Here is a 13,047-nt window from a genome sequence, read left to right as displayed (position 1 = left end):
CAGTACTCCAGCTGCGGCCTCACCAAGGCCGAGTACAAGGGGAGAATGACGTCCCGGGATTTGCTCGAGAAGCATCTATGGATGCAAGCCAACTGTTCACCAGGGCGCCCTGGGGGAAAACTAGAAACAATGGTCACAAACTCCTGGAAGATAGTTTCAGGCTGAACATTAGGAAGAAGTTCTTTACAAGTAGGGTTTCCAGACTATGGAACAAGCTCCCCCCAGTGGTGGTGCAATCATCTACCCTAGAGGTCTTCAAGAGAAGACTGGACGGACACCTGGCAGGGGTTGTCTCACCTCAAATATCTTTCCTGCTCATGCAGGGGGCTGGACCTGATGATCCTTTGGGGTCCCTTCCAACCCTATGATTCTATGATTAATAATGAACTGAGTACTGTTCCTATAATTGGACGGAAATTTTTTGTTTCTTTTTCATGGAACTTAAATCTTACACCTAATCTGGTTCTCATTGAAATAAATGGAAACAGGAACTGCTCCAAGTGAGATCAGAGATAGAGGAGGTGCAAGAAGAAGAGCTTGAAGGCCAGCAAGGAGGAGGAAATCAGCTAAAGGAAACAAGGGTGGAACCTAAAGTTTTCATGCAACTAGGAGGGATGGTAGGATGTAGAAGGTTTTGTGGTGGTTATTCTTGGGAAGTTGGGGGCACAGAAGGCAGAAACTTCAGCCCCTAGTGAGTAGGGAGAGATAAAGAATGGGCAGATTGGTAGGGAATTAGGCTGCCTGTAGATATATGGGGACGCTATAATTACAACGCATTGGAGCAAACTCGATTAATGGACCCTGCTGGAGCATGCTAATTAGTGCGTTTCAGCAGCCTCTGCATCTCATGTATCCAGAACCATTGTGCTTCAAAATAGCGGTGGAGGCAATTTAACTAAAGCTCCTCTGCCACCATTTTAATTAGAACAGTTCTTGGAGCCACAGTAATTAAAGCACTGCCCCACTAATCCCTGGAGCACGCCTAAAGATGCCCCATGTTTGGCAGCAACTGTCAGAGATGTAGCACCTGTGGGGGAAGAGTGAGGGAAATGGATGGACCAAACCAACACAAGAGAGGAGGAAGTGAAAGAGGAAACAAAAATAGCATGTAAAATGCCCCGGCATGCAAATACTGATACTCCCTTTGGGATATTTTGTCATTTTTGGATACCTTCATGGCAGAAAGATAGGGAAACTGAAGGGAGATACTTAGGGAAGAACAAGACAATAAAGAGGTAGAAGTGAAGGATTTGTGAAAAGAGGTAATTGTATTTTATTTAGCTATAAGAACTGGTGGGGAAGGGGTTAGGATAGTGCTGTATTTGAGAAGTGCAGACTCCATGAACTTCCAGGGAAGGTGCTTCAAGGCTGGTATAGCAACAACCACACAACATGCTACAGGGATAGCATAGCAAGTAGTGACATCTTAGATACTAGAGGTATCTGGAATGAAATTTAAATAAAAACTTTGCTTATGACCTGGACATGACAAGAGCTGGAACACAGTAGTGTGGGTCCTAGACTGGCCGAGGTGCAATCCTAGACTACCCAGAGTGGCCTCTCTATGGGGGGTGGGCAACAAATTGTTGTCTAGATCCAGTCAGTGGGTGGTCTCTGTGCCATTCATCTAGCCTGTGGACTGGTCTTGTCCAGTGCACAGGGCCAGATGAATTTGACACCCCTGTCCTACTTGGTTTTGTAGACCAATGCATAGAGGTGAGGGAGATATGGGTACTGAGGGATGGGCAGCTTTGTGGTCCCTAGCTCATGATTATATGGATTCCGTACTTACCAGCCCCCTGCATCCTTGACATTTTTATGATGGAATTTTTTTTTCTGTCAGAAAATGCTGATTTCAGAAAACTGAAATTTTGGGAATAACTCAATTTTGCCAAAGATTTCAGTGAAAACTTATTTAAATGGATCGTCTAGATAAGGCAAAAATATTTTGTTTCAAACTCATCCCAAAGTCAAAATGATTCAATTTGAAGTCTATGTTTAATACTTAACTTTTAAAGTGAGCAGACTAATGTGTCATAATGTGTCATGTCATATTCTGATATGACAGTATGTTGGTTGAAGTGCTTTATTGTAACGTATTATACTTAATATAATCTAACATGCAAGGTGACTTTATAAAATGCAAACAAAGCATTTTAATTTCCTCAAAAGGATGATGTTGACCTTAGTGGAACAAAACGTTTTGATAAGGTGAAAACAAAATATAATTTCAAAAAGCAAAATGTCATTTCAGTCTTTCCAAAATCAGGTTTTAGAATTTTGCTCCACAGAAATTTTCAAAATTTTAATTTTTTTTTTTTTGGTTTTGATCCAGAACAAAAGTATCAAATTGCACAATTTTCAGAAAAACAGGAATTCTGAGCTACAATCCACTATAGTTTGGAGGCTGCAGTAAGACTCAGAAAAGGGCTCCAAGGTTCTTTTACTAAAGATTGCACAAAAATTAGGCCCTCGTTATCCATTATACTGTGAGCTGCTCCATCCTTGCTCGGTGTTAGTGCTAGCTCAGGTTTGGAGCAGTTGCACATTTAGACCAGTAGGTACTTGGATAGTTGAAAAGTAAGATTTTCCCCCTTCCTATTCCAGGACTCACCCCGCCCCTGGAGCTCCCTTCTGCCCTGTGGAGCTCTCCCCCCGCCAAACTCTGCAGCTCCTCCCTGCTCCCAGCTGAGCCTGGGTCAGAGAGCACCAGTGATGGTGGTGGCTGGGCAGGCAGGTTAGAATAATAGAGAACGAGGCTGGAAGGGACCTCAGGAGGTCACATCTAGTCCAACGCCCTGCTTCAAGCAGGACCAGCCACAACTACATCATCCCAGGTTAACATTTTCCTTCCTGCTCCCCTGACACAGAGAGAATGGGCGCCCACAAATAACTGGGCTGGGGAGAAGAGAAGGGGAGGCAGGTGGGGTGTTTGTGTAGCCTATTAGTGTAACAGAAGTTGGACAGCATGGGTTACAGATAATCCTGCCCTGATGTGCTGCAACTTTGAGCCTCATAATGAGTGCTTTAAACTAGTTTCAGGTGTTAATGTGTTGACAATCCAGGTGTTAAGAGTTCCAGGAGCTGCCCCAAATTACTGTGTGACAAGGCCCTTGTTCATTTGGAGTCTGTATATGCTTTTCATGCTGAGTTACTGGATAGTCTCTGTGTATCAACAAGAGCTTTCCATTGCTTATGATATGAGAAGTTCAGTAGAAGTCCAAGACAAATTATTGCAGTCTCAGAAAGTGGATTTAGTGTGCACGGTGAAATGCATACTGGAAAATATCATTCAGTGCACTAGCTTTAAATATTTAGGTTCATTTTCTTTTCCTACTTATACCTTCGTATCTCTTATTTTCAGGTCATTTGAATAAGAGACATGTTGTGGGGCTCTGTCATTTAAGTAAAATTGGTATTCTGCCATCCATGAAATTGCATGCATCTCATGGACACCTCCAACTTATCCCAAGGTGCAAATTACATGCATTTCTCTCTTTCTAAAAGTTAATGTGAATAAATGTTTAAAATATGGGTCACAAAAACATGAAAAAGGCACATATTCTCCTTGATGCTTTTTATATGATTTTTTTCCTCTACAAAGTTCACGTACCCAGAGATTTGGAATGCTGTTGGCGAAATAGTGGGAATAACTGATATTTCTCTCACCAACTTTCTTTCCTGTCCAGATGCTTGGATATCATCTAAAGAACCCAATGGATTTTAATTTACTGGTACTGCGGTAGAACCTGCTCCAGGCAGCCATAGATCACTTTTGTATATTAATAGTTAATAGATGACATGCCAGTAGGTGGCACCCAAGAATAGGTAGCAAAGTTCCCAGGTTTCTTCAGACCATGAGGTTCATTGCTATGTGCTGCAAGGATGTGTCTACTCATGCGTGGATCAAGGATTTTGAAAAGAGGGGTGCAGAGGTGCATCGTCACACGTAACACACATTTTTCTCCAGTGCAAAAGAAACCAGAAGATTTATTAATAAACTACAGGCCTACAGCTGGATTATTCAGTTTAAAATCAAAGCAAATGCAAAAGTAACTTTATTGAAATATGTTTTAACTTTCTAAATCCTATATTATGTCTAAAAATACAACATACTAAGCCAAAATCCTCAAAAGATATTGTTTCATTAGTCCTGAAGCCATTACAGTTAGATGGACATCTCTTTTGAATTCATAAAGCAAAACTTAACCTTCTCATTTTGACATATCATCCAGTGAGCACGGCAAATTATTTTCACACTGAATGTTCACCTGAACAAACATTTCCACACTCAAGTTAAAGTTACTAACTAGAGTTAAAAGCAGTCTGCAGGGCTGTGAAAAAGGAGCTACAATACTAGAAGCAGCTAGCAGACAGAAGAAGTGCAGAAGAATGGATAGCTGTAGTGGAACCATAGGAAGGAAAGTGGGTTGGTAATGCCTATTAGGCCTGTGCGAAGCAGCTAGTATTCGCTTCGGATTTGGATTTGGCCCATGCGGGAGGCAGTGATGTGATTTGGTGATTCGAATCACTGTCCCAAATCTATTTGGCCGAATCTGATCTGGATATTTGGCTGCTGCTGAATCAGCTGAATCACACAGCCCCATCCCCCACCCACTCTTAATGGCTGCCCCATCAGGTCCCAGCTCTTTGGAAAAAGAAAGCCCCCGCTCACTGGGTGCTGCTGGGCAGGGGGGCAATCCCCGCTGCCCCCACTGTCCCACGCTGCATGAGGGGCTCTGCCACAAGCCCCCCAACCCCGCCCACTTTCCCAGCCCCTCCCCCACATGGCTACTCTGCCCGCCCCAGGTTCTGGCCCTTTTTTAAAAAAAAAGCCCTGACTCACCAGCTTCTGCCAGGCATGAGGGTGGGGTTATCCCTGCTGCCCCTACTGCCCTGCACTGTGTGGGGGCTCTGCCATGAGCCCCCAAAAGCCCTAAGGCTGCTGCAGCAGCTGGTGAATGTGGGTGAGGAGCTGGGGTGGGCAGGGCAGTCATGGGGGGGCTGGGAGAGTGGCTGGTGGTCAGGGAGCTTGTGGCAAAGCTCCCCATGTGGCATGGGGCAGTGGGGGCCAGCGGGGATTGCTCTGCCTGGCAGCAGCAGGTGAATGGGGGCTTTTTTCTAAACAACCAAGAGCTGGGGCAGGCAGGGCAGCCATGGTGCTGGGAGAGCGGGCAGGGGTCGGGGGGCACTCAGGAGGCCTGGGGGAGCAGGTAGGGGATGGAGCCCTATCCCCTGTCTCCTTCAGCCCCCTGCTCCCCTGCCTCCTATTTACCAGCATTGAGTCCAGGTCCAGCTCCCTGTTACAGCGAGCAGGTACTGCCCAAATTGCCAAAGCAATCAATTCAAATCAATTCGGAGAGCTCCGAATCTAATCAGACCTTTTAATTAGTCCCCTGATTCAATTCCGATTCGGAGATTTGGCAGCTGAATTAGGGTGAATCTCCTCCGAATTGAATCAGCACCTGAAGCTTCGCACAGCGCTAATGCCTATGGAATGCAGAGTTTAGGAGGAACTGGGTAGATTATAATGTGCTGTGAAGTCAATTGACTTGCTCACTACTGCCTGAATAGAAATGCTGCTCCCGCTGCCAGACAGTTGGTTTTAAACTTTTGGTGGACCAGGAATCAAAGGGAAGGGGGTGAGACTGTACCAGTGCACACTCTTTGGGTCCACTTCTGTGTTCACTCCAAGGTAGCACTGTAGTAAAAAATATTATGGTTTTGCTGAGGTACTCCACAACCTGCCACCAGCTGAGGAGCATTGTTAATTGATTTGCATGCCACAGTGCACAAATATGGCTATGCTGATTCTGCTTTGGAAGAGAGCGGGCATTTCTCAGCATGGTATGGACCAGTGGTTCTCAACCAGGGTGCCACAGCACCTCAGGGTGCTGTGAGAGCCTCTCTGGAGTGCCATAATGCATACACACACTCCTCCTGCATTAGGGTTGTCAAGTGCTGCAGCTCTTCCCAGTCTGGCCCCCATATGCTCCTCTTGGAAATGGAGGCATGCAGGCTGGTTCCACCTGTTTCTAGGAGAGACAGTGCAAGGTCAGATCAAGAAGGGCTGAAGCATGAACCCATTTTCCTTCCTACTTTAGAGTTATCAGACAATCCTCATGAGTCAGGATGGTGCACACACATGCTGCAGTCCTTGGTCTGGCTGTACATCCAGTTGAGGACCACTAGGGTAAGTTGAGCACAACAGTGTTCCTCAACCAGGGATGCCATCACATTGACAAAAGTTGTGGAAGGTTCCCTTACTCTGTAAACCACTGGTATAGATGTACTTCAACTGGCTTCTTCAAAGCATTTCTTCACATCAGCTCCTAATTGTCTGCACAGGACCAGCTGAAATAGTAGGGCCCCATTATATAAGCGCCATACAAATGAGTAAAAAAATAGGTAACGGGGGTGGATCTACATGAGCAATTAATCCAGTGCAATAAACTCTGGCACAGTTAATGCTGGAGCCCACTGCTCCTGGGCGCAGCATTTACATATGCACCTGGGACCACAGCAGTCTGAGCTGGAGAGGAGCAGCCCCAGGCTGGCAGGCAGCCCAGGGTGTCAGCCTCAGGCTCTGGGTGACAGAGGAGCTGGCGGGGGCATGAGGATGCTACAGTGCGGGGTTAGCCAACAGGCAGCCCCTTCATGCCCTAGCTAGCCCTAGATAGCTAGCTGAGGTGGCATAAATTACTTTGCTATAGGATAGTACTTGTCCCAGACAGTACTATCCTATGGCAGAGTTCATTAATTTACTGTGCCCTAGTATGGGTGCATGCGTAGATGGTGACACTCTGCTGCGGAGCTAATTAGTCAACTGCAGTAAAGTGTAGATGCACCCAGGTAGAAAAAGAGAAATGGTGGCAGAGTCACAGTAAAGATACATGTGCTGTATGTGTCAGGTAGTCAATGTAACCAAAGCACTGGCAGGGGCCTCTGGCCTGGAAAGTGGAAGCAAAACAAAATTAAAAGGCAGATACTAGAATCCATAATTAAGCATGCAGTTCAAAGATGCCAGACTTCTGCCACCCCCCTGGATTTCGTCTGGGCTTTCGGGACCTTGACATCCACCAAGGGTGAACACAACTGAGTTCAGTGCTTTAGCTTACATGCTTCTGTAAGCCTAAGCCTTTGGGTGATGTCATGTCCCTCCTCACTCACAAATACATGTTGATTGTGGGCAGACAGATCTTTGCTATTTCTGTCTCTAGCAGGTGGTGGACCAGTACCCTCCCGGCCTGTCTGGATGGCCTGAAGGAGGGAAATGATTAGCCTCAGAAGGCTAAGGCGCTTTTTAGCTAAGCATGGCTGTCTGCAGCTGCCTGTGCAGCACCAACAAATTGCCTGTGGGGCTGGATGCCTGAGTTAGCATAACAACATCCCAAGAAAAGCACAAGGGGATCTCTTAATGATCCTGGGTGACAGGAGCTTGCAGCACTTTGCCTAAACCTAGAGCAGGGTCAGAAGCCTTGGTTTGCTCTTTGGGGACCTGGTCCTGTTCTCATCAAAGCCAGTGGGAGTTGGAGCACGGCTTTGAAAGGCTGAGTAAAGGAGTGAACAACAAAGCCACCTCCTATTGGTATCTAATGTCCAGTTTGAAAACATTGCATTTGTTCCAGGTTTCCTTTAGATCACTTTATCTCAGCAGTTTGGCGGCTTTGCAAAACAGTTTGCCCACTGCTGGCTGAGAATGAGTGGGAAGAGTGTATTTCCTTCCTGGTTCTGATTGCGAATGTACGGCTGGTGAGCCTCTGGCTCTCAGTTATGTTCTGTCGCACATAGGTAATATCACTTTTTCTGCTGGTGATGGGGTTTCTGTAACATCTGAAGAACTCCAGCCAGCAGTTGGGTTTATTCTGTAATCCTTCTTTGTGTGTACCTGAAAATAGGTTATTTTTCTCGTGAAGAATCGCAATGGGTTTCTCCACAGGGAACACTCGGCATGGAGTGCGGAGAGGAGGAGAGACACTGCTGTTACTTTTTGTGTGTTAAAAATATTACTGGAATGGGACATACCTGTCCCCATGTGGGTTTTGGACTTGCTAGAAGAAAATTGTTCATGAGATTGGGAAATACATAGACTAGATGATGGTGATGGCAAGAGCAATAGGTTTAACATTCGGCTCAGGATCAGGGAGAAGTGGAAATCACTCAAACCGGTCCGTTCTGTTGTTAGGACGAGAGATGGTTGCTATTGTGTTGCTGTGGGTGACCCTTTGAACATCCTAGTTTCTGTCTGAAGATTGGTATATCATGGTGACACTTTAAGAGGTGTTGATCCTGATGGGAAAGGGTTAAATATTTTGGGGGGACTCAGTGAGGCAAGTTATTCTTTCCTTTGCATGGATGCAAGGGGAGGTGAGATGGTCTGAGTAAGCCCTGAATGACTAAGTATGAGAGAGAGGTTTGAGTTGAACTTTATATTGTAATGGCATGCCTTGCTTTTGTCATTGAAGGAAGTGAATTTGGACATCCAAAGTTGTGTGACTTGTGTCCTCAGAGCAATTCAAGGAAGAAACCTCTTGACATGTTCTTTAAATCATTTCGTAAAAATACTTATGGGGACCCTTAAGATAGCACTATATTTTAAAGGATATTTCTTTCTCTACACATTTATCTACACCTTAAATTATTATTACAGCTTCCATTTTTAGGTCTTTGGTATTAGTAACGTATGTCTCAAATTACAGAACAAAGCCAAAATGGTCTGTCTCACTTTTGTCCACCTAGTAGCCAATGTCAGGCTTTGTCTACTAAATATAAAACTTTATTTATTTATTTATGAATCCGACTTATGAAGTAAAAGATACAGCGTTCAAAAACACAACCAATCCCCGATAATATTCACAGGCAGATACCACTCTCTTAGCAGTGCTACCACAACCCAAATCGCTGTCCACAGAAGCCTTATGCTCCTTACCCCTTCTGCCCCAGTCCTCGAGAGCTCCCCAACAGCTGCATCAACTTCAGCTTCCACGTTTCTTCATCTCCGCGCAGATTCACCCCTCCTCCTCTGCAGCGCTCTGCTCTGTCTGATCCTTTTTTCCACTGGAGTACTGGGGGCCAAGTTCCTAACAGTGGCAAGGCATTGAAGATTTGTTGACCCCAAGAAAACCAAAGATGATTCGCAGTAGCTGAGTATCAGGAATATTTTGTTTAAATTGCAACACGAACCTTTTTGATTGGAATAAAACTGTAAATCATAGAGAAATTTCTGTTCAGGAGCACACCTACATTTAGACTTACGGGATGGCACTGGCCATACAGGGGGCGTCTTAAGTATAATCAATAATATCATTAGGTTTTATAAACCTTCCTTCACGTTATTTTTCCTTTAGAAACTGCCAGTCCAAATTATATGGTCTTAAAAGGTCACAAGATTTTTAAATACGTGTCGGCCCCTTATTTATTTGCTTTGTAGTTTTTGAGACTTTAGGATGCACTTGGGTCACATTTGCTAGTTATTCTCTGCAGTAGTGAGGGCTGCTAACTAACATGAAAAAATTAAAAGCTGAGATTCTCACACAGTCACTTGGCTTGAGGATTCGGGGCTTGAATAAAACATCAAACATTGCAGGACTCCTGTAGGTATAACAAGATCATGTGAGGATTGGTAATACTGCATGTTAGGAAACTGAATTCTGTGATAATATTCTCTAATTTGGCAATTCAGATAAGATAAAACCTATGCTATCGTTTCATTAGAGTAAAAAGGGTAAAAGATTTCTGTGGGTTCCCAACAGAAGCTCCATGGCTGATTTAATTTCAAGTTTATTTTTTGTGTGTTATGTACCCATTGGCAGCGCGAGGCTGGGTGTTACAGTGGTGTGTGGTTTGGTCTGACTTAGTCACCAATGCAAATGTCGAAATCTTTGCAGGTTATAACTTCTGTTCATCAGCCCTGCAAACTGCCTGATGAAAAATGATCTAATGATCTGAAAATAAATGCATAGGGAAATGCAGTGTGATTCATTCTTCCCTTTTTTCCCCCTCTCCATTATAAGTCATACCTAATTAATCTCTATCAGCTTGCAAAATCCAGTATTGCTCAGATTAAAAAAAGCAAACCTACTCCAGATTAATAAATCCAACAGCGTGTGCATACTACTGCTTATGATGCCACTTAAGGCCTGTCAGCTACTCAAATTTATGGTTATAAATGATCAAAGCCCCATTAAATAGTAATCTTCTAGTTTTAGTTTAAGGGAAAGAGGTGAAAATTTAACCCCTCTGACTATTTTATTGTTTTAAAACTGATTTCCTGCCCTATATAGATGTTTAGTAGTTTCTGCTGCAGTAATGAAGGAAGTTGCCAGTAATTTAGGTAGGCTATCAGGACTTCATCATACAAGACAGTTCAACTTCATTTTGCAACTGCATCCCCTAGCCCTTTCCCTTTATAGAGATGAGTATTAAACAGACAAGAGGAGAAATCTTGGCCCTGCTGAGGTCAGTGTGTGAAGATAAAACCTCATAGGCTCTGTGGGGGAATGATTTCACCCGGTATTACATCTACAAGTTATAGAAAACCGTGATGCACCTAGAAAGCACAGGTCTGCTTTCCGTTTCAGAATTGCTCTGCTCGCTGTCAGGCTGTCAGACTGCTCAAAAAGGCTTCCTACCTCGTTTCACTCTGATCTTATATCCACCCACTCCCCTACCCATTCTCCAGTCGTCTGCTCCTTCTCGTTATTTTCTTGAATCTTGCCGTGCTCGGGACATGGGATGCGTGTAGGGAGAGGGGAGTATCAAAGACTCTGCCTTGAGCAACCCCTGTATGCATAGACACAGACCGCTCTTCACTTAATTTGAATATCTTTTGCTTCTGCAGTCGGGAAGGATATTTGTTTGTATTATTGTTGCTCTTACAGCTCTCTCTCCTTTGGTTGCGGTGCCTCAGTGTCCCTACTCGTGATTGCTATTCGGTCGGGGAAGTGGTCTGTCCAGATTTTAAACACATTACCTAATTGTTCTGTCTCTTTCGGAAATGTTATCCTTTCTAACGGCACACGAGATCCCATTACAATGGCCCAAAAAGAACCGAACTGATTATGTTCTCAAATGAGCCAGCACTTCCCACAATGAATAATGGAGATATTATTTGCACAGTAAATGCACACAAACATATCTTTAACATTTAGCAGGAGCCAGCTTAATTGGAAAGACTTAGACGTGAACACTCAACTCACATTGGGTCTTCTCAGGCTGCTGAAAACCTCTGCTTGCCAAGAGCCTTAAAAGCAACCTTAGAATAGTCCCATACTCGATTACACAGGGCTATAAAAATAGTCATTCTCACACTAGGAACCTGATACCTGACCTTAGAGCGCCCTATGCTAACTATTAACTATTTTTTATTATACTCTTGATTTCTTGTTATGTTCTTTGTAATCACAAGATCTGGAGTTTTGGCAAGAACTGACCTGTTAGGCAAGATAAGAGTTTTACTTGCTCTTAACAGAACCTGGGTTGGATGAGGTTTGGAGCATATTGCAAGTTCTCCCTCTTTACTCCAGCTTTTCCTTGCCCAGTGGGCTAAGTGGAGAGGGTTCCTGTGTTTTGGAATAAGGAAAGCCTTGTTTTAGTATTTCAGATGTTTTGCCAATGAAATTAGTTTTTAAGAAGTTTTTTTTTTTTGCCCCAGTTTTGTGAAGGCACTAAATGATACGATAGGCATAATATCAATGAGTTAATAAATATGCGGTCCCTGCTTTTGGGATGTGATAGTCAGTGATCTCCATGGACCCTAGGTGTACACCAGCAGGGTCTTCAAAATAAGCTGTTATATTCAACTCTGCTGGAATAGTGAGATTTGGTTAAACATCTTTAATGAAAGAAACTACCTTAGGCAAAATATCTCCAACATGTAACCCTTACTCCTCTGACAGGCTAACATCAATCCTTTATAAAAAAAAAAAATCAAAGGAAAATCAGAGTAATTTCTGGGGAAAGGAAAAAGCACATCACGTCAGCTGGAGCAGCTTCTGTGTCTGGTTGGTTTTGTACTTATACGTGACATCTGCAAGGATTGCTTTGTGGCCTCACATGTTTCCTGTGCTGTCGCTGGCCTGCAGGGTGGAAACCAGGACAGTAGCTGGGTTCTTTATGGATAACCAGAAAGCTGTATATGGCGAGGTGGTTAGCTACCCACTTCCTCTGGGTTTGGAGTCAGCAAGCATCCCAAGGTGCAGAAGGCAATGGAGGCTTGTTTCATTGACCATGCAATTAAAAAAAAAAAAAGAAATTATAATGATTTTCTTTTCCTCAGTGGTCTTGTGTTACATCTTGTAACCAGCTGCACTATATCATATGCTTAGTACATGGTTATTTGGATTGTGGGTATAAAGATGTCAGTAATACAGCCAAAGCAATTTTCATGGGGAATGAAATAGGTCAGAAATATGGTAACTGGTGCTTTATCCTATTTCTATCTTAACATTTCCTATTCACATATTTGATAATATAGAGTCTGCTCTCAGGGGGAAAGGCTGGCCTGGCGGGAACTGTAAAACAAAAATCCAGGTGTTTAAAATGAATAAATTAGTGCTGTTGTTGTTTACCAGAAATTTCAGGTATGTTTTGAGGATGTGAAATGCAATAAACAGTTGTCATCTTCCTCATTCTATATTTATAATAGAATATTAACCAAAGCCGAGTATTACTCTCTGTCTCCACTCTGTCTCTTTATCTATGCATTAGTGATCTCTGATCATGATAACTAAACTTCTCTTTCTGGCCTTCCTGTCTCTCACCGTTCCCTGCTTTAAATTTACATCTCTGCCATCCCCCTGTAATTCAAGGGTGTGTGTAGACAAAATGGGGGCCCTAAATTGAAGCGGTGGTTTTTTAAAAACACTGCTTCAATTTAGGGCCCATTGAATCCCCGTGTCGTGCCCACACCTGACTTACTTGCCTCTCTAGCAGGGAAGGGAGGGGAGGGGAGGGCGAGTTGCCAGCAGGTGGAGTGGTCCCTGGGCTGTGGGGGAGGGGGCTGGTGTTTCCCTCTGTGGCAGTGGTGACCTCCCCCCGCCCCCCAGG

The 13,047-nt window shown here is 44.0% G+C and overlaps 1 protein-coding gene and 1 long non-coding RNA gene across 2 annotated transcripts in view; one reads left to right on the top strand and one right to left on the bottom strand.

Moving 5' to 3' along the window:
- The window catches only part of AGBL4 (ATP/GTP binding protein like 4), a 1,420,095-nt gene that overhangs the window by 833,235 nt on the left and 573,813 nt on the right, over positions 1-13,047 (top strand). The window lies entirely within an intron of this gene.
- LOC109307458 overlaps positions 5,412-13,047 on the bottom strand; it is a 29,176-nt gene continuing 21,540 nt past the window's right edge. The window contains exons 2-3 of the long non-coding RNA XR_002100268.1: positions 8,930-9,080; positions 5,412-6,035 (exon numbers count right to left, since the gene is read on the bottom strand). This is a non-coding gene — a long non-coding RNA (uncharacterized LOC109307458). The remainder of the gene's footprint in view (positions 6,036-8,929; positions 9,081-13,047) is intronic.

This window comes from Crocodylus porosus, unplaced genomic scaffold (genome assembly GCF_001723895.1).
Source record: "Crocodylus porosus isolate Cpor-Errol unplaced genomic scaffold, CroPor_comp1, whole genome shotgun sequence".
Classification (NCBI taxonomy): domain Eukaryota; kingdom Metazoa; phylum Chordata; order Crocodylia; family Crocodylidae; genus Crocodylus; species Crocodylus porosus.
The sequence above is the reverse complement of the archived record's forward strand: the minus strand, read 5'-3'. Positions and strand labels throughout refer to the sequence as shown.